The 18,797-nt window shown below is 41.1% G+C and overlaps 1 long non-coding RNA gene across 11 annotated transcripts in view; it reads left to right on the forward strand.

Annotated features, from left to right (window-relative positions):
* The window catches only part of LOC309515908, a 304,876-nt gene that overhangs the window by 101,671 nt on the left and 184,408 nt on the right, over positions 1-18,797 (forward strand). For 5 of the 11 annotated variants that reach the window (XR_014212705.1, XR_014212706.1, XR_014212711.1 and 2 more), the window contains 2 exons: positions 16,731-16,812; positions 17,735-17,870. The exons of 1 other annotated variant lie outside the window; for it this stretch is intronic. This is a non-coding gene — a long non-coding RNA (uncharacterized lncRNA). Of the gene's footprint in view, positions 1-950; positions 1,054-10,432; positions 10,520-16,730; positions 16,813-17,734; positions 17,871-18,797 lie in introns of all 11 variants that reach the window. 5 more of the 11 variants (XR_014212708.1, XR_014212710.1, XR_014212707.1 and 2 more) reach the window with 5 other exon arrangements.

The raw sequence follows: 18,797 nt of genomic DNA on the forward strand, positions 1-18,797 counted from the left end.
TTAAGTCAGCTAATAGGATTAGGGACACATTTTCCTTAGGCATTTTTCACCAACTATTAACAAAAAAAAAAAAACAACCTCACCCACCCACACCCACCCCACTTTTGGTGATGATCTGTAAAATTCAAGTGTGTTTCACTGTGAATGAAAATAATTCTTTCAAGAATGAAACGCTTCTTTAGATCCCAATTGGTCTCCAAAAGGCACTTACCGTAGGAGAGCATTTTCTGGATGGATCATGGGGAGTGAGAAGAGCAAAGTTCCCATTATTATTATTATGCTAGCATGAACCATTGATGATGGCAGGCTGCACTGACTTAGTGCGACTGTGAAAGCACTGAGCAGGCTATTTGAATCCATGCATTTGAGGGAATGACAACAGTGTTTTGTTTTATTCTATTGTGCCCCTGTACAAAACTAAATTGCTTCAAGGCAGCCCAGTTCATAGCTGCATAAACAATATTTCACATCCCTGCTCCCATACTCTCAAATTTTGCCAATAAATTCCTGGGTTTCTGCCATTTATATAAGACCTTCAGGAGACCACTGCATAGTAAACAGTTTGGAATACTGGTGTCACTGGTAAAAAGGGAGGGACAAGCATCCGCAGTACTGCCGTAGCCAACTGTGAAGGTTGGTGGTGGTTCAAAGGGCCGGGGAAAATAGTGTCTTTTGTCTTTTGTCCCAAGAGCCATAAGCACAAGGAAACTCAAGGAAGAGGACTTTCCTTTCCCCTCCTCTTTCTACTGCTCCCTGTGTGCACCAAAAAGTCTGTCTGGAGGCTCAAAAGAGCCTCCTTGACATTATATGATGCATGGTGTGGACTGGGGCACTGGGTTATCAGGGGAGGGCAAATTGACCAAAATCAGACAGACACCCCTTTGCTGAGCAGGGCTTATGCACCTGTAAGGTGCCCTCACCTGATTTTGGTTAATTTCTCTTTCCTTCAGCAACCTCTCATTGCTTCATGCCACACTGTTCAGAAGCTCTTCAGGGGACAGAATTGGCTTTAATGGGAGAGAGGAGGAAAGGATTGGAAGCCCTCTTTGGTGAGTATCCCTCTACTTGTGGTTCTCAAGACTTGTCCACTGACTCACCACTGTACCCAAGAGGTCCTTTGATATGATCTAGCAAGGCTCTTCTGATTATCTTGTCTCAATTCCCAAAGGGCATGTATGAGATGGAGGTAGATAATTTAACAAGCATGTTTTTAAGTAAGTGTCTGTTCTATCCTAACGTCGCTTCAGATGTGCTCCAAACTCTTACTTGGAATGAAATCATCTAACTATTTCAGTCATAATGGATCAAACAAATGCCTTCAGTGTGTTTGGGAAAACAACCGGGTTGTTCTAGAGTTTATCATGCCAGTATTCTTGCAGACACCACAAAATACCAACAAAGGAACCTTTACCCCCTGTATTAGTGCTGTATGTGTTACATAGTTCCAAGACAGATATCTGTTAGATTTGCTCTTATCCCGTCTGCTAGTTTAGAGTGATTCTTTTTCACCCACGCTTGAGACAAAACAGCATACAAAGCTCCCAAGCTCCCATGACTTTTGACCTCACAGGTCTTTGTTCAAGCAACTCATCTTCACACAATGCCCCCCAAGCATGCATAGGACACTAGGAACAGTGTACCAGAAATCCATGGCAGCCCTGAGTCACAGTGCCACAAGCTAAGATGATGTGACATGTATTTCCATATCAAAACAGCAGAAACCTTTCTTTCCCCTCTTCACCGATGCATAACATCCCAAAAGGGAAGAACGGCCTTCAGCTAACACAGATCAATTTTCTTTCAGCTTCAATCACCATTTAATTACTGTTGACTTCTTTAACCTCCCCCCCCCACTTCCTTTATAGATTAGCTTCCTTTATATTCTAATGCCATTTACTTTTTCCTGTAACTTAATCAAACTTGAAATGATATGATAAAAAAACCCATATTTCCCTTCTTTCTTCCTGTTCTTTGTGTTCGAGTTACTTCAAAATGCAGATTATTTCTTGGAGGAGAAAAATATTTTTTAATGAACCACCTTTTAACTTTATCAACCTACAGTATCTACACATCATTTCCTTTAACTGAGTAATTGCTTAGATGACTTGATGGTCGGGTGGATGAAAGTGCTAGAATTTCACCTTTGGGCTTTCTGGCTGAAATAGTAGTGTTACCAAAGTGCTTTCTCTCTCTGTGTGTGGTGAATTATCATAACCCACCTCAGTCTTCAATAAACAACACATGTTTCATTGCCTGATTAAATTCTTCCAAATTGGTATCTGTCCTGTAGACAAGACTTTATCTTAAAGAGCACAAAACATATATGTAGATTTGTTATATGTGCACACACACACACACACACACACACACATCAACTTGGTAGGTATAGCAGTTAATAAAATGATACCGCTCCCCAAAAAGTATTGCAAGCACCACAAAGCTAATATGAAGAGACCTTTTGGAGATTTCAGTTCTGAAAGAGAAAGATGTGGTGTGTTACAGCTTTAACAGTATGAAAAATTATTTTTATTAGTAGATGTATTTATATCCTTACTTTCTCCCAAATTGGGAGGAGTTACTGAGCTGAATGTGTGTTGGCCTGTTGGGGTACTAATGAGCTATCAATCTACTGAGCTATCAAACAAAAAGAAAAACTGTCTTACACATTTGATGTGTAATCGTGAAGTAGCTGTTCAAAATCTAGGCCAAGACTGATCAAGGGCTCTTATGACATAATCATGGAATGTCAACACTTGTGGTATGTTAGAGCTAAATGTTGGCATGATCAGCTTCATGACCAGCATCGCTGCGCAAATGCCACACCCCTTCAGTGGGCCACTATTAACTTCAAGCCTTTGGACATCTTCCCTTTGCTATTTCTGCGCATTAACCTGCTCCCTCCAAGCATGCAAGCAAATGACTAGTGAGCAAATGAAGTAGCATTCATTATCTGCCTGACGCGCTCCCTGTAGGCCAGAGTCAGCTAACTTGTGGCCCTCCAGTTAACCTATGGCCCTCTGGGCCTAATAATCACAACCACCTAGCACAGGTGTCACTAATATTGGCCCTCAAATGTTGACTCCAACGCCCATCATCCCTGAGCATTGGTCATGCTACCTAATGGTATAGGTGTCCAAGAGTATTGGGTGGACGGCGTGACAATGACAGAGGTTTTCCATCCCTGTCATATAGTCTTGTCTCACAAGAGCAAGACTCTGTTGTATTCTTCTTTGTGACTTTATATAGGATCAAGGTACCAATTATCAGGCCGAAGTACTTATTGTTATATGTTATATTAGCATTTTACCCATCTGGGAAAGATACTTTGAAATGTACTGTGAGCTTTTATGTCACAGAACTGTTGGAGAGCTCCAAAAATATTTTACCAGGCAAGTCCGACTACAGAGCTCAGTTCTGTAGACTGGCTTATCCTGCAGGGTCTCATGCTATAACTTGCCCACATGAAGAAGATGGAATGCAACCATACTTTGGGAAGTGAGTCAGAACTAGCTGGATGACTCTGCCCCACTTACCTGTCCCCTAGTTTTCTCAGGATGTTCCTGCAGGCTTCTGTACTACTTAGCCCAGAAGTTCATCAGTTAAGACAGTAAAAGCACATTACTAAAATGCAATTAATCAAAAGTCCAAATAACAATTTCCCTCATATCACTCAAATATGAATATAACTTCAGAAAAATAAAACCAGAAGGAGTCTGCTTTATTTTTGCTTAGTATATTGATAGAATAATGTTAGTAATATTTATACCAGGGTTCCTTAACCCTTTGGGGCCTGTAGCTTCGTTTGGAAATTTGATAAGTTTTGTGGGCAGCATCACAAAACTGCTGCCATGGGAGCCTAGCTAGTAATAAAGGATAAATAATTTGCCCCAAGGAACTGAGTAAAAGACAGAGGTTGGATCTGAGCCCCAATGCCAAATATTTGCCCTCAAAATGTACAACAAAATACCCATTTCAAAGATGAAATTGAGAATGCAAACTGATGAAGTTCATGCCCAAGATGGTTACATTCACCAACCCATTGCTCACTTTCCACAATTTCCTGGGTATTGGTGGAGTTTTCCTCTCTTTTCCTCATTTTCCATCCAGGTGGCTGCAGATTCCTTTTTCTCCAGTTTTTGCCTTCTGCTGCTCACCTCTGGACCAAAGTGGGGCCCAGAGGCATTCTGGGGAATTACAGAAGATAGGTTGCTGGAGGCAAACTCTTCACTTTAAACTAATCTCTACTCAGTAAAAAAAACATTAAAAATACCGTAATTTAAAGAAAAACTGATAGGGGCCAAGGGCCTTGTGGGTTCATGAGAGGTGACTGGATTATGTGGTGTTCATGGGAACTATGTTGGTGACTTATTTATATGAATGTACAAAGCTGTCTTATAGACGAGGGGTCAGCAAACTTACCACGCCTCGGGATGATGTCTCCAGCACTGATCGCACAGCAGGCCGGAGGATGGGGGAGCGCGTGCTCATACGCGTGTGCACACACTATTTCCGGGTCAGAGGAGCACTGGAAATAGCTTGTGCGCATGTGCATGGGCCTCCTCTGACCTGGATGTGCACCGGAAATAATGCTTGTGCATGCGCAAATAATGCTTGTGCATGCGCACAAGCTATTTCCAGTGCTCCTCAGACCCGAAAGTGGGAAGCCGTGCAGCGCAGCGCTGGTAAGAGCAGGCGGTGGCAGCGTGCGGCGGGGGTCGCCATGGGCTGGATAAACAAGTCCGTCGGGCCTTATCCGGCCCGCAGGCCTTAGTTTGGGGACCCATGTTATAGACTGTCAATCCACCTCAACAAGTAGATCCACCCAGCCAAATACTGCCTTGAATGGCAATTGCTCTCAAAGGCCTCATTTCCTGCCCTAAATACGTGACATCCTTTCCACCGTAGATGCCAAGGAATGAATCTCAGATGGTCAACATGTACAGGATGTGCTCTTTCACTAAACTAGGGCCTTCTCTGGTTACAATATTTACAGTATCAGTGAAGTGAGGAGTTTATGTTTGACATTTACACTGTACACAGCTTAATTTAAACTGTGACGTTGACTATGCAGGGCCTCAGAAAAACTGTGTGTGTGTGTGTGTATACATATATACCACCACCCATCATGCACTTTAAACTCTGTTCACTTTAGTTTTGTATTGGTAATATAATTTGTACGTCTGAGATACAGTGTGTTTCTGCTCATTACAAGAAATGGAGGTGATTTAGCCATGCATAGCACTTGTCAAGTCTCTACTAATTGAGCTGATTATCCATTAACAAAGCAATGGTAGACTGACTCTCTCTCTCTCTCTCTCTCTCTCTCTCTCTCACACACACACACACACACACACACTCAGAAAGGCTCAAGGGGTGGGTGGTGAAGAGAAAGAAAAAGAAAACCAAATGCCACCTGTTCTCATTAATTCAATAGCCAACATCAGCAGAGGCTTACTAATGAGAAGAGTAGAAAGTGCAATTATCTTGCCTCAAATGAAATGTCTCGTGAAAGAGAATAAGAGAGTAATGACTCGCTGGCTTATTTGATACATTTTGTGTTTGTGAAAAGTGACGTGCCTGTAAATGAGTACTGTGATGGACAAAGAATCCCCCCCAAAAAAAAAAAATTCAGATTTTCATCTAGAAGTCAGTGTAATGACATGTGAATTTGTCAATATACCGTAACCCACTAGATGTAGACTTACGATAAGTTAACTTAAGGAAGTTCACAGAAGGAAAGTTTCCAGGCCCCTCATCCCCTTGAAACCCGCTACAACATGCCCCCAACCAAGCCTCTCCATATGTTTGGGGGACTTTCCTGACCAATGTAGGAGAGAGCACAGCGGCTGCTGGAGGGCGGAAGAGAGAACAGGAAACTTCAATGAATTCTTAAGATAACTTATCTTAACACATAAGCATAGTTGTGCAAGTTTAATAAAATGCAAAAGAAAATCCTATCCTATCTGCCTTTAAAGTGCTCATAAAGTTAAAGATCTGTTCTTGCTTGCTTCCAAAGGAAGCATATATCTACAACTTTTATTAAGAGTACAAGAATAGCGCCACATATCAGTAAAGAATAAGACTCTTAATCTCTACGATTCTATGGTTTCTTAGGTACACTTCACCCAGGGTTTGTAGGGAAGGAAGCAATCTTTCAGATATTTGGGGCCTAAGTTGTTTAGGGCTTTAAACACTAATGTGAGCACCTTGAATAGGGTGTGGAAACAAACTAGCAACAAGTATAGCTGTTTTAGAACAGGTGAGTTCTAAATAGAACCCTGGCCAGTTATTTGGTCTTTGCCTTTTGTAGCAATTGCATTTTGTTGCAATTGACGTCATATTCAGGAGCAGCCCCACATAAAAGCATGTTGCAATAATCCAATCTGGAAGTTACCAGTGCATAAAGTGCAGTGGCCAAGTTCTATGTCAAACAGGGGCTTTAGCTGTCTGGAGTGGGAACATACCAAAGCACACCTAAACATCCAGTAATAGTGTTGGACTGCTCAGTAGTAAAGCCTGGGCTTCGCGTGCAAAAGATCTCAGGTTCACTCTCTTACATCTCCAGCTAGGGCTGGGAGACTCCTTTCTGGAACCCTGGAGTGGCACTGCCAGTCAGTGTTGGCAATACTGAGGTAAAAGATAGACCAGTGGTCTGGCAGCAGCTTATATTCCTATCCTTCCTGACACGTAAACTTTCTGAAAAACCATCATTATGGCACATAATATCTAGTTATGCTATCCCTGGAAAAAGAGAGTTTGTGGCAAACTTGTGACATCCTGAACCTCACAATTTAAGGAATGTGCTGCCATTCCATTTTTTAATATGCATGGAAGTGTAACATTTAAAGAACAACAGAGTGAATGCTAGTTTTATAGAAAAAGATGTGCCTGAGCTCACCATGAACGCCTACCTCGTTCTCTTAGAATGGCCATGGTGCCCACCTAAGAGGTACCGGAACTGAGTTCCAGTGAGTTCCAGCTGAAAAAAGCCCTGAACAGAGATATAGACAGTGGCGTACCGTGGGGGGTGCAGGGGGGGCCGGCCGCACCGGCCACAACATCTGGGGGTTAGGGTTAGGGGGCGCAAATCCACGGGTTAGGGGGCGCAAATTACTTGCCTTGCCCCGGGTGCTGACAACCCACGCTACGCCACTGGATATAGAATATTTTACATATAAGTTAGCCTGTACGAGAGCCCGGAATTGGATTCATCCGATTCTCCTGTGGTTCTTGTTAAACTACCATGGGGCTGGAAGAGGAGGAGGAGGAGGAGGAGGAGGAAGAAGAAGAAGAAGAAGAAGAAGAAGAAGAAGAAGAAGAAGAAGAAGAAGAGGCAGCAGCAGCAGCAGAAGCAGCTCTGCCCTGGATTGATTGTAGAAATTCAGCTTTTAGTAGACATCCAACAAGAGAGAAACAGGAGATCTGGTTTCACTGCAGTAAGAGAAGAAAGGCTAGTTTAGCTTCAGGTACTGATTTCACATACAGCATTGTGTTGATTAAGGACAACTGCAGTGTTCCACATTAAGCCCTGGCATGCCCTATTTTAAGAAGACCAGCATGATGCTCTTGATAATTTTAATTGTCTTTAGATGCTTTAAATTGTTATTAGTTGCTTTAAATATGTTTTTATTTTACTTTTAATGGTGTTATTTTACCACTTTGGTGTTTGCTGCCCTAGGCTCTTTTGGGAAGAAGGACGGAATAGAAATTTAATTAATAATAATTCTACTCTTGACAACTGGGAGGAAAAATATAAGAATTTGCTGCCTTCAATATCAGGCAAACTGAGTTCGCTTTTCTTGTTCTTTCTCAGGCATTTTAAATTATTCAGAGTTTCCCTCCCCCTCTTAAAGATTCACCCCTTGGTTGTTAATACGCAATGGGTGCTGCTGACTCTACAGTTCTGAACATGACAACATCTGGAAAATCCCAAGAATGCTGAGCCTGACTATATGCAGTTTATAGGGTTTCAGGAGTTTGTGTTGCTTCCTTTTGCTAGCATTTTATAATTAAGGAAAATAGTTTAGATGGGGAAAGAAGCTCCAGAGTTTTTTCTTCTTCTTGACCTATTTATGCCAAGATGACTCTTTAATCACTAAAACCTCCATGTTATAGGGGGTCAGAGGCTTTGTGTGTATTAACACATGAAGTCATAAGACAGAACTGAATAATTCATTAATTGCTTTAATATGGCTTGGTGCGGTTTTGTTTCTGCATTACACTTAATGAATTAAAACAGTGGGCTTGCATCATTTTATAAAACAAGGAGCAGGATATTAAGGGAGACCATCAACATTTTCAGTTTCCTTTCACTGACATTAAATGCAAGCTCTTACATCAGTGAATAATCAGTGCTTAGCTTAATGGCATGTTTCTGATGTCTGCCTAACATTGACATTAAATCATGTTGTAAAGTCTGATAAGCTTGATCTTCTTCGCTCTAGAGTTATTTGTTGAACAATTTGTTGCTTTCCCCCCTGAATTTTACAGTACTCAATATCACAACATCTGGGAAACCCCAAAGCATAAATCATTTTTTTCTTCCATTTTATCTATGTTAAATGAGGGCAACGGTCTCCCCCCATCCAGTAGCTTTGAAAATTTTGGAGGAATAGTGCAATATGGTTGCATAAAAGGGCTTATTCAAGTTTTCCTTTGGTAGCTGAGATCACAAGGAGGCCAGTTCTCTGAGTAGTTGTACAAACCTACCTGTGTGACACCTGTACCTTAAAGGACTGGTTTCCTAGCTGAAGCATGCTGGGCATTTTGAAGTTGACCCAATAGGGGGTATCCAGAGGAGGGCTAATAGATTGACATGGTTGTTCTTTCATGGCCCAAACGTCCTGAACAACCAACCTGGAGGAACTGAATATGTCATAATTTCCCACAGAATGGAAAAGTAATCCTGAAGGACAGCGCAGAAGCCCCAAATGCTTTGCGCAGAGAAAGAATAAATCTTGCCGCCCCCTGAAGCACCAAACTTATCCACATGCTGTTCTAAGTGGCTAAGATGTTTACGTGGTACCTTCTCTATTTAATGCTTACGTGAGGCGGTACCTTCTCTATTTAATGCTTACGTGAGGCCAAAAATGAATGCCAGTTTCTAAGCAATGGGAAATATAAATGGATTCCCACTGTGAAAGGAAGTGATAAAATTACATGAGGTATTTGCTACCCCAAAAATGAATCAGTAGGTTGGGTCTCATTAAGGCTCCCTGCAGTTGAGAAATAGAAAGTGCTATCAATGACTTCAATGAAAAGTTGTATATGTGTATAAAACCCTTACGGTTCACAAACAGCACAAGTCAACTACATATAATACATATCAGCTAAACACACATAATCTAAAAACCAACATATGCACAAGCAGTATGAAATAAAAAACAATAACACCATATAAAAAAGAAAGAGGAAAATAAATTAGTGCAAAATTAGCACCAAAAATATATAGCTGTTAAAACATTAAAGATCTGAGGAAATATAAGGTCTTCACCTGGTGCCAATTGTACAGGAGAATGAAACGCCCATACAGTGGTACCTCGGGTTAAGTACTTAATTCGTTCCGGAGGTCCGTTCTTAACCTGAAACTGTTATTAACCTGAAGCACCGCTTTAGCTAATGGGGCCTCCTGCTGTTGCCGCGCCGCCGGAGCACGATTTCTGTTCTCATCCTGAAGCAAAGTTCTTAACCTGAAGCACTATTTCTGGGTTAGTGGAGTCTGTAACCTGAAGCGTATGTAACTTGAAGTGTATGTAACCCGAGGTACCACTGTATATAAATTGTATATTCTGTCATCCAACACAGAGCTGATGTGCTTAAATCAGTTATCATAGTGGGGAGGGATACCGCCCCGCTTGTTTTCAGATTAATCTACAACCATCACTTCTTTTCAGACATTGTAGAATCCCACTTCCTAAGGCTACTGGGCATCATGACTGTACTTCTTCCACTGTCAGATACAAGATGTGTTTGTATACACGGGGAACACAAGTGGGGGGAGTTCTGTTGCACTCGGGTCCACCTTGCAGGCTCCCCATCAGCATCTGGTTGACCCTTCTAAGATCAGGATGCTGAACTAGACAGGCCTTTGGTCTGTTCCAACAGTGTTCTCCTCGTGTTCTTATTTATGTTCCTTTTTGTCCCCGCTTTGAAACCACCCCACTTCCTTCAAAACCATCCTACTTCTTTTTCTCCTCCCACTTTGGGCACATGCTTACCCACTGAATTATAGCCCAGGCATGAAGAGTATTTTATTGCATGAACAAAACTTGTGGGGAGGGGAGAGAGTCAAAGCATTTTGCACACCGCAGTATAGCTGTGTAAAAGATAGCCATAATCAACAAAGTGCTGTTTAGTGAAAAGCAAAGAGCTTAAACAAACCAACCATGATTTGCTAGAGTCAAATTATTGCCTCCTTGATTCTTTCCAACAGCTGGGATTTCTCCAGCAGATCATCTTGATCAATAATCTGCCAGCATTAATCTCGACAAGGTTGAGATTGTGAGAACAAATGAGTCGGGTAAGAGAGACACAACCAATTTGTAGCAAGGCCCAGTATAAATGTGCCAGACTTAATTATAAAATATTATCTGTAAAGAAGTTTTGGAGCAGAGCCCATTTGAGAAAATTGACAGTGTTTATTATCAGCCCTACAATTTCTGTTCTATAAATAAGAAGAATCAGAAACTGGATGCCCAGGACCAAATGTGGTTTCCTAAGGAGTACTCACTCAGAGACAAGGGGCGCTTCCATTTTATGGGCTATTTTCAAGTGAAATTCAATCACCTGCAAATTCACGTTGTGTAATAGAAGTTGATTTGGTGCTTTTGTGCAAAAAAACTGCTTTCGCCCTTCAGCACCTCAGATCCGACTTTTTACAATAAGGCAACTGCACTGTAATGCACAGTGCAATGTAAATGCACTGGAAAGCGTGGGCAGCAATTGCTTAGCACATAACCTCCCTATAAATATTCTCCTCTTTCAAAAACTTTCATTTGTGAAATCTGGTTAATTTTTGAGATAGATAGTGTGTGGTGGGGGAAACTAGGCAGGGAAATATCTCAAAATCTGTGAAATGAACCACAGGTTAAAAGTAAAACAAAAAATGTGTGGGCTCATCAGCCTACAAAAATCCTGAATTTCATCAGACAATGCATACTAAATGCATGCAATATGCATGAAATATGACCTTGAGGATGTTTCCTCAACTGAAGAGAGCACTGAATAGAGGATTTCATCACGTTTAGAATACTAAATCATTCTGCCACATTGCTATGGTAATACATGTCTTTTTGGGCTCCCTGTACCATTCTCCTATCAACTTACATTTTTTCTCATTTCTTAGATCTATGGTTCACCATCTCCATTGACTGCAACGAAACTGACTTCCATGTAATAACTTTAGTGTCAGGTTGCAGTTCTAAGAATACTCCACTTCGAGGAAGATTTAACTGAAACCTATGGAGCCCATTTCCAAGGAAGGGTGTTTAGTGGTCTTGTGTACCTCAACATAACATTCTGTGCTCATCAGAACAGGGATGAGGTGAGGCAAGGCATCACTGGCAGGTGTCTATCCAACCCATAGCTCCCCCTACTTTGCACTGCCCCATTCCTGTTCCAGTGAATGCAGTGCAGCTTCCCCACCACCACCACCATCACGAACCACGGCTGGCAGGGATGAGGAAGCTGTGGTCCTGACCATTATCCATGCTGTCTGTGGCTGATGGAAGTTGGAGTTGAAACATCATCTTGAGAGTCACAGGTTTCCCATCCCTCTTGTAGCACATTCTTGATACTCAGGAAACAGATATCCTAAGCAGCCTTGATACTGGTAGTGTGGTTTACAAAAAACAGTTCTAATTTACCCTGGGATGTGGGGTTGAAATAAAAAAAACTTCCCAAGTCTTAACTCCTACTGCCGTTATATTTGCTGTAGTACTAGCAGTACAATTTTACAAATAAACTGAAACTTTCAACAATCTCTCCGGATCTTAAGGAGAACCTCCCAAATCCAAAATCTATAAATAATGTTTTAAAACACATTTGCATATGGAGCACTAACAAGGTGTATTATCAAATTTGTGATTAGAGTTCTGTTTTAAAAAGAAAGGCAATTAATATGCTTTTTAGGAAAACATATTAATTCCTATGGATTTAATTCTATCTGCAGCTGACATTCTCTTTAATCAAAACACTGCACAAAATCAAAGGAAAAAGCCATGGATTAGAATTTCTTTTGGTCATGTTTTATCTCTCTTGCTCATTTAAAGAGCTAGTTTATTTAGCTCTCAATTTGAATACCACATGCCCATATTTTATAGACATAGATATAGGCATAATATACATGCATGGATGTACATATCTTTATATATGTATTTACACAAAGATCCATCACATTTTAAGAAAAGAAAAATATGCATCAGCCACCAGCTGTGACTAGAAATGTTTCTTTAGCTTTCTACATTTAATGAGGCATTACGTTAGCATCCTTCTTTATATATCTATCTATCTATATTAAGATCAGTAAGAGAATTATGTAAATAGAATAGCCAGGCCTGATGAAACAGCAATTAAGTGTCTTTCGTAGCAGCTGTGGGCTTCAACTCATGATGACAGATGATTAGCCAGAAAATTCTATGCATATTTATTTAATGGAGCATTTGGCGATTTAGTTAGGAAGATTTATCCAGAAGCCATTAAAATGTTAGAAAATGACAACTGCATAGTTTAATGTAACAACAACAAAATAGTACAAAAACTACACACACACACACACACACACACACACACACACACACTTAAGCTATTTGGCTGTCCTTTTGGTAAGTTTGTATTGGTTCAATGATATACTTGGAACCTCGTTGATTTTTGTTGTTTATTAGCCCCAAGGGGGGGGGGGATTCCAAAACAGACATTCTTTTAGATTTTTAAGCTCTCATTATTTTCATACCTAATTTAGTTGCCCTTAAATCCCATTTATTTCAGTGGGACATAAGTGTAACTGACAGGTTGGATCCAACTTTTAAGCAGCCATCATGTATACTCCTATGTGAGAGTAGGTCCTGTTGAACCCAGTGGGCCTTCCTTCTGAATAGACATGCATAGGATCACACAGCTGAATTACAGTCTTTTGAGCATATCTATAACGAACCATATATAACTATAACTAACTGGAGTGTAATCCAGCTAAGATTAAGCACATTCCATTCTCATTCATTTTAACGGCAGATGCCTAATGTTCACCTGGTGAAACCTTGGTGCTTAACAGATGCCTAATGTTCACCTGGTGAAACCTTGGTGCTTAACTTTATCAGTTAAACCCCATATTATACAAGATGTGATAAAGTAGACAACAATTAGCCAATAATGAAAGAAGTGTCACCGTTAAGATTATTCAGATCAGGCTGCCTGATCTAATTTGCTGCAGGTGCAAAATACAGGTATGGAGCTCCCCTGGAGGTCACAAGAGCTGCTTCCTCCATGGAAATGGATGGGACTGTCCTCTTCTGCAAAACATCCATATGCACACTTGAGGGGTTGCTGTGAAAGCCTTAGAGCATATGGAACCTGCTGGACATGTTCAAAAGACTTTACTGAAGCTGAAAGTGTGAAAATAGCAGCACTTGGAAATCTATGATGACTGGTGGGAGGGAAGGGGTAGAAATTTTGTTCTGCCAGGGTGCACACAATCATGTTTTTCATGTGATGACTTGCATGTCTGAAGCCCCCCACCCCTCCCGACATTGGAGTCAGTTCCCATATTCAGTTGCTGCTTGTCAAGTGGTAAGTTTATTATTATTACATTACAAATGATCTAGATGTGTTTGGTCTGCCACTGCATCTAACAATTAGTACCAGAGAGGGAAAGCTATCCACAAATATACTATGTATTGAATATACCCATGTAAAGGAACCCTTACTGCTTCTCAGCTTTTAGAACTTGAGAGTTTAGAGGGATTTTAAAGATAAATAAATAAATAAATAAATAAATTCTGTCCTTGAAATAATTATAAGAAGTTAGCCCTCCCTTTAAAAAATAAAAGAATTAGCTGAATATACTAAGAGCAGTACCATAAAATTTTGAAAGGACAGGGATCAACTTATTGTTTGATAAAGCTAAAGCAAGAATAGTAATCAATCCCCTGGCAGTGAAAATTTTAAATTTAAAATAAGCTTCAACACAGCCTTTGAACTTTCAAACACTTTATCCTTAAGAAATTAATGGGTCCCTGAAGAAGTCTTATTTCCCCTTTCTGTTTCTGTTATATGTACTTCAATTACATTAGCCAACAATGTAGCAAAATAACCAGTATAGCCCAGTTTCACAGAATGAATGAATAAATGGTGTGTTACACTTTTCTCCTCTGTTGTCTAGTAGTGTATGCGCAGAAATGCTGAACAACTGAGAAGAAACTCACTGCCTTTTACTTTTACTTTTCTTTTAAGTTTTTTGTTGATTCCCCTCCCCTCACAGTTCTGATATGCCCATCACAATAGCCATCTCTCGGTCTCTCCTCCTGGCTTGTCTCCGTCTAGGTCCATTTCTGTTGATTGCAGCAATACTCTCGGATAAAAGCATCACTTTGCTAAAGGTTTCATTCAGTTGAACTTGGAATGGCCCTGAAGAGTCCTTCAGATGTTTCTTTCTTTTCAAGGCAATTGGGAACGTTTTCTTTTCCCTCTTAGGAGCAATTACTATTGCAGTCCCCAAGCAACTATGCCATCCTCTGCCTTTGGGCAAGAATGAATATAGCCTGTGTGTGTGTGTGTGTGTGTGTGTGTGTTTTCAAGTTCCAACACATCAAAACCTCCTAGAAATGACCTTCCATGTATCAGGTATAGGTTGTGGCTGCCTTTATTGTGCATTTCTTCTTTAAAAAAATCCCATCATAGTTATATAGTTTCAGTCTTGCTTGGCTTTTCCTAAACATGAAAAGAAACTTTGTGTGAACTGTTGACACTGTTCTCCCCGCCTAAGTTGCTTTAGTCTCCTTATCAACCACAGGCCTAAAAATAAAGGCTTTAGGGTTCTTTGCTGGACTCTTTGTCTTATACTGTATCTTTCTATCAAGCAGGACCAAAAGGTCCCACTGTTGGAGGGGGGAGGGGTATATGACTAGTAGGATAATTATGGATAGGCAGAGAGATTGTAACCTTTTTAGCAATATTTATTAATATTGCTAAAAATCCTGCGGTGGTGGTGGTGTGTGTAAGGGAGATTCACTGGAATACCACATCATAAGCCCATTCTGGCCTTCTTGAGATGCGTAGCGTGACTTTTCCTTCCCCTCTTTTCCTTTCCCCCTTATTTCCCCTCTCATTGCAGTGAATAGGAACCAGTTAGCCATACCAACTCCAGGGCTTGCTTGGCTGGGTGTAGTTTTGTGTCAAAACAATTTCCCCCACCCCCACCCCAGCCATTATCCATAAATTTTCTGTTTTCATAATTAATTGCAACTGATTTCATCCAGTATATGCATTTTTGTGATTCTTATATTTGCCGCTTCCAGTGATTAAATGGCATATAACTTGCTGAAATTAAATGAATGAACCTCACGAAGAAACAAAACGGCATGCAAAATTAATCAGTGAAAAATTCAGTGAAATTTTCAGGGGTGGAATTTTTGTTGTGCGCTCACCTTTTGCAGTGGCTGAGGGTTTTTGTTTGAATGTCTGTTATTTCATTATACAAATCACCTCACCAGCAGTGGTCTGCACTCTTTAGGCTTCCTGGGTTGCCTATGCTACAGGTAAAGCTCAAGGGGAAACTTAGGCCACATTCACACCATACATTTAAAGTACTGTGATACTACTTTAAACAGTCATGGCTTCCCCCAAAGAATTATGGGAGCTGTGGATTTTTAAGGGAACTGAGAGTTGTCAGGACTCGAGGCCTCTGTTCCCTCGCAAGAGCTCCAATTCTCAAGAGTTCCCTGAGAAGAAAGGATGGATTGTTAAACCACTCTGCCAACAGCAGCTCTGGGAGAGGAATTGGAGTCTCCTAACACCTCTCAGCACCCTTAACAAACAACAGCTGCCAGAATTCTTTGTGGGTAACCTTGAGTGTTTAAAGTGGTAGGACTTTAAATTTATGGTGGCCAGCATGAGGTAACCTCTCAGAAGAGGAAGTACAGGCCGCCTGGGAGACTGTAGAGCTCTGCAGACATGTTTTACTGGAAAGGAAAAAAACACATGTACCAACCCTTATCTACCTCATAAAAATAAGGTAAGCTCAAAGCCTCATACCCACTGATATTCTAAATTCAAGTTTTTTCGTGGACATGCCATGGTACTTCTGGCAGTGAAAGTGACATCTCTTTCCAGCAGGCCTCCCTCTCTGGTGGTGGGGCAGCACTTATACCACATCCAAGAGCCCCTCAGCCAGGCCTCGGGATGCTATCTCTGTAGTAACATCTCTATACACAATATAATGAGCTTTTATTATTATTTAGTGGATGTGGTATAAAGAGGACGGGAGTCCTGAGGTCTAAATCATTGTGTACAGTGGGGGAATTTTCACTCCGCTAAGGAGCTCAGTGGGTGACCTTAGGCCACCCTCTGTCTCTCGGCTTAAGCTACCTCGCAGGATAGTTGTAAGGCCATGATGAAGTGGGAGAAGCATACATTAGCTAAGTCTCAGAATGGTATCTCTATGTACAATGCTAGATAATGATTTTGGCATATGAGCTTTTATTATTTAGTGATTACATTTTTACCTCACATTTCCTCAGGGGTCCTGTCCTCTTTTGCACCTGACCATCCTATCAGCAACTGGAATGGGTAGGGAATGGGATCGGCGTCAAACCTTTTGAGGTAAACTTGCACAACTTTCTGTTCAGCCTTACAAAAACAGCACACAGAAAAGAGCCTTCATCAATTTGTTGGGGTGACACTTGGGGACATGATCCTAGGTATGGGAATTGGGATATTATCATGCCCTGTTTTTCTTCGTAAAATGCTGGATGGTACAGCTAATCTCCATGCCATTAAAAGTGCCAACTGCTTAATTTGTATGTGCCTGAATGCTGTTAAAGGCATAAGAGCAGAATCAATAAAATGGTAGTAGCTTTAGGCATGCATATTTTAGTCTTACAGCAGGGGTGGGGCACCATTTTCAGGCTGAGGGTCTAGGTCAACCTAGGAACCACATACCAGCAGTGTATTGAGACAGTGCAAAAAGTGGAAGGAGCACCCCATACTCAAACCCATTCATACACATGCACACCTGACACCCACACAATACATTTTTCACACATTACTATTATTTTACCATTAATAGACTTGTTAATCTCTTGTTAACCAAAAGGTTTCCAAGCAACCTATAATACATCACACATCACACACACACATATTCATTCATTTCTTCACACCCACACAAAAACATTTTTGTTGATCATGTATAAACATACTCTTATCTTCCTCCATTACTTTAAAGTAGTTCCTCATCTGTCTTTTTAAATGTTCTTTGGATATTGCCTGATAAGAAATTACATAAGCAGGGCAGCTTGCAGTTTGTTGCTCAAAATAATTTTTAAAAATCAGATATGAGCTGAACATAATTACATGGATTAGAAATAATTAATAGAGATTTGTGCTGGGATTTAGAATGTGTTCTATCCAGAGAGCTTATGAAATTACAGTCCACTCCATTCTGTACACCCTTCTGAACAGCTATTTGCTTAAAATGGGTTATAAAGCCAACCCATTTCCCCCTCCTGTTTCTGAATCCATATAGATGCACCAATCAGATAACAAAGAGTAGAGGAATGGCTGTGCTCCTGCACTCCTAAGATCAGAGTGGATCTGATACATTTTGGCACCTGAGGCGATCCACAAAACGGTGTGTGCATCTCCCTGTCAGAGAAGAATGGGTGAGTAAAGATTGGGAACAAGGGGGCGATAGCATTACTGAAAACAAGGGCTGCCTAGCAGCCATATCCAAGCTGAATACTGGCTGGATCTGGCAGGGCAGAAGATGGAGGAACATTCTTGCATTTCTTCATCTTAGCAGTTTCCCCCCATTAGAAACAATGGCAAGTGCATTCACCGGAGACATTGACTCCAATGGCAAAACACTCTCCCTGGTTTGGAGTGTGTGTCAGACAGCTGAGAAGGCATTGGATCCAAGCCTATTTCCTGGTCTTCCCTCAACACAACCCTAGGATTCCCCCAACTTTTTGTTTTTGGAACTACAGGAGCTCAAATGCAGGTAGGGACAAGTCTTTGTTTCTGCTGCACCAGAGTCCTTTCCCACACCCTGGAAAGGGAGGCTCAGTATATCTGATGTCTTGCCAATGGTCCTAAGACAGCAGTGAAAGAAACTTGCTTTCTCTTCCTAGTGACATACAGTGGTGCCTCGCAAGACGAAAAGAATTCGTTCCGCGAGTCTTTTCGCCTTGCGATGTTTTTCGTCTTGCGAAGCACGGTCTGTCGCAACTGCGTCTCTTCAAGCGGCTTTTTAAAAAAAGCGCAAGACGTTTTCATCTTGCGCAGCAAGCCCATAGGGAAATTTGTCTAGTGAAGCAACGCAAAACCAAAAAACCCTTTCATCTAGCGAGTTTTTCGTCTTGCGAGGCATTCGTCTTGCGGGGCACCAGTGTATATGACATTTTAATATATATTTTTTGGCCATTCCTATAGTGTCTAGGTGCAATGTGTCCTCTACAGACTTCAACAACTTACTTAGTTTTAACAAGTGCTAACGCAAAAGAAGTTACCTTTTAAACAAATGTTGGGCCACCATTAGTAAGTAAAATGTCTATTATTTGAAAATTAGACCAGCGTTCTCGCTGCAGTAA

The sequence above is a fragment of the Podarcis vaucheri genome (genome assembly GCF_965113315.1).
Source record: "Podarcis vaucheri genome assembly, chromosome: 12".
Classification (NCBI taxonomy): domain Eukaryota; kingdom Metazoa; phylum Chordata; class Lepidosauria; order Squamata; family Lacertidae; genus Podarcis; species Podarcis vaucheri.